At 50.9% G+C, this 3,169-nt stretch overlaps 1 long non-coding RNA gene across 1 annotated transcript; it reads left to right on the forward strand.

Annotated features, from left to right (window-relative positions):
- The first annotated feature begins 1,185 nt into the window (after nucleotides 1-1,185).
- LOC138441872 (uncharacterized) lies at nucleotides 1,186-2,967 on the forward strand. The gene is made up of 2 exons (XR_011257449.1): nucleotides 1,186-1,983; nucleotides 2,523-2,967. It is a non-coding gene; the product is annotated as an uncharacterized lncRNA (long non-coding RNA).
- The last annotated feature ends 202 nt before the right edge of the window (nucleotides 2,968-3,169 follow it).

Consider the following 3,169-nt stretch of genomic DNA (forward strand, 5'->3'; position numbering starts at 1 on the left):
AGCTATGGCCAACCTAGACAGCATATTAAAAAGCAGAGACATTACTTCGCCAACAAAGGTCTTTATAGTCAAAGCTATGGTTTTTCTAGTAGTCATGTAAGGATGTGAGAGTTGGACCATAAAGAAAGCTGAGCACTGAAGAACTGATGCTTTTGAACTTTGGTGTTGGAGAAGATTCTTGAGGATCTCCTGGACTGCAAGGAGATCCAACCAGTCCATCCTAAAAGAGATCAGTCCTGGGTGTTCATTGGAAGGACTGATGCTGAAGCTGAAACCCCAATACTTTGGTCACCTGATGTGAAGAACTGACTCATTGGAAAAGACCCTGATGCTGGGAAAGATTGAAGGCAGGAGGAGAAGGGGAGGACAGAGGATGAGATGCTTGGATGGCATCACTGACTGGATGGATATGAGTTTGAGTAAACTCGGGTAGTTGGTGATGGACAGGGAGGCCTGGCCGTGCTGCAGCCCATGAGGTCACAAAGAGTCCTATATACTGAGCGACTGAATTGACAGGAACTGGACAAGGGCTGGAGCAGTAAAGCTGGAAAGGAGTTGAGGATGGGGTGGTGGCTCAGGGGAACGAGCACAGGCGGGCCTGTGAGCGCGGTGGGCAGCCCACCCACCCACAGCTGTCGTGGTCTCTTGAGAAAGTGAAGTCGCTCAGTCGTGTCCGACTCTTTGCAGCCCCATGGACTGTAGCCTACCAGGCTCCTCTGTCCATGGGATTCTCCAGGAAATAGTACTGCAGTGGATTGCCATTTCCTTCTCCAGGGGATCTTCCCGACCCAGGGATCGAACCCGGGCCTTCCACATTGTAGACAGACGCTTTGCCGTCTGAGCCACCAGAGAAGTCCTTGAGGGCTGGCGTCAAAGTCTTCGGAGGGCCGCTCCCGCCCCCTGGCTGTCACCTCTGAGGTGCAGCGGGGCACGCGGTGCCGGGCCTGGGGCCGCCGTGCTGTTAGAACCGCCAGCTGTAGGGAATAGACGAGAGCGGGGTCGGAAAGGACGCGCACAAGTCGAACCCGTGGGCCTTCTGCCTCTGTCACTGCACCTCTCGCCACAGCCACCTTCTGGAAAGTGCGCCTGCAGCTTCACTTCCGGGTCACCTCTCCCCCGGAACTAGATTGCCTTTCTGCAGCCCTTCGTGGAGCTTTGGGGTGTGCGTTTCCGCTAAGGATCACCAGAGGGCAGCAGAGGGCGCCGGTCAGACAAGCCTGAGGCCGAAGGCGCGTCACCCGGAAGCCCTGAGGTCTCTGCGGGCTCCCCTCACAGGTGCGGTGTCGGCTGCGGCGAGGCCGGCCGCGCATCCGAGGGCGTTTGGGGAGTCTCTGTGAGGCATTCTCTTGTCGCCTCAGTGAGAGTCGCTCAGTCGTGCTGACTGTTTGCGACAGTCCATGGGATTCTCCAGGTCAGAATACTGGAGTGGGGAGCCATTCCCTTCTCCAGGGGATCTTCCTGACTCACGGATCGAACCGGGGTCTCCCTCATTGCAGGTGGATTCTTTACCGAAGGAGCCGCCAGGGAAGCCCAAGAATACCGGAGTGTGTAGCCATTCCCTTCTCCAGGGGATCTTCCTGACCCAGGGATCGAACTGAGGTCTCCTGCATTGCAGGCGGATTCTTTACCAGCTGAGGGAAGAGGGAAGCCCCCTCACGGTTGTGCCAGATTGTGGCCGCCGGTACCGAACATCATCTGGACTGTCATGCAGACTCCACCGTCCTTGCTGGCTGGGCCAGAGCAGCTGGAGAGCTGTGTTTGCGTGAGCCAGGCCTTACTTGACATGGTGAGGAAAACACGCTAGAATATAATGATCAGGTGTGGTCAGAAAATCTTCCTAAAGCAATGTTTTATCAGTTCTACCCGGAACAAAATTCTTGCCCCAACTGGAAGCTCACCGAGAACAAGCACTTCGAATCCTTTATCAACTAAGCATGACTACTCTTCAAAAGAAAAAGAAATCCTCTATCTGAGAAACAAAGCGTGAGTTGCATAATTTGTAAATGGAAGGTTGGGCTTTATTATCTACCTTGTAAAGAGATTTATAACAGAATTTTTGTGTTTTCACCTCTGCATTGTGTTTTTATGTAAAATATTTGATAATTAACATAAAATATACAAGATGCGATGGACATGAGTTTGAGTAGGCTCCAGGAGTTGGTGATGGACAGGGAAGCCTGGCCTGGTGCAGTCCATGGGATCCCAAAGAGTCAGACACTATTGAGTGACTGAACTGATACAAGAATGTATAACATATATTATGCAAAATATAAAGAATAAAAATAAAATCTCACTCTTTTAAAGGAGTAATTCATTCAGCAAATGTAGAACATCTGCACAAAGATGGAAATGCATAAAAATATACTTATTCATTCATCTCTGCATTTTCTCCCCATTTGCTAGCCTTTTTTTTTTTTAACACCTCTCTTTTTTTCCCCTTAAATTAAAAGGTTTGTCATTTCAACGATGCCTTTGCTTATACCCTAAATTGCTATGCCTTTTCTCTTTTGTTCCACGTCTAGCAAAACCTTACCCTGGATGAACCTAGCTCTCTGCTGTTCACGCCTGCACCAGCGCAGCTAGTTGGGCCCTGATGAAAGTCACATCTGAGAAGACTGGTAATCAATGGACTCGATCCTAAACCCTGGATTTATCTGAGCAGTTCGCTCTCTTGTCTCACAAAGCCATCCCACCTCCTCCCGCCACTGGAGGTTTCCTTGCTGCCCAGGACTGAGGTCCCTCAGTGCCTCTTCCCCTCTCTCAGGTAAGGAGTCCCTGTAGGTGACAACCCAGCGGACTGGAGCCTGCTGCTAGCAGGAGCACATGACTCACAGGGCCAGGGTGCAGGATGGGAACCAGCTGTGTCTGCCCATCTGGGATGAGTGAGTGATGAGAAAAATAGGGAAAGGCAATAATCTGACTTTCCATGTTTCAAGAATTGGAAATAAAGATTCTGCTTGCTCTGTGGATTGTTTTCTGTGGTGAAAGGCAGACATAGCTTTGACATTATGCTGCTGCTAAGTTGCTTCAGGCGTGTCTATAGGCGACCCTATAGGCTGTAGCCTACCAGGCTCCTCTGTCCATGGGATTCTCCAGGCAAGAACACTGGAGTGGGTTGCCATGCCCTCCTCCAGGGGATATTCTAGACCCAGGGATCAAACCCGCCTTT

The sequence above is a fragment of the Ovis canadensis genome, chromosome 5 (genome assembly GCF_042477335.2).
Source record: "Ovis canadensis isolate MfBH-ARS-UI-01 breed Bighorn chromosome 5, ARS-UI_OviCan_v2, whole genome shotgun sequence".
NCBI classification, from domain to species: Eukaryota; Metazoa; Chordata; class Mammalia; order Artiodactyla; family Bovidae; genus Ovis; species Ovis canadensis.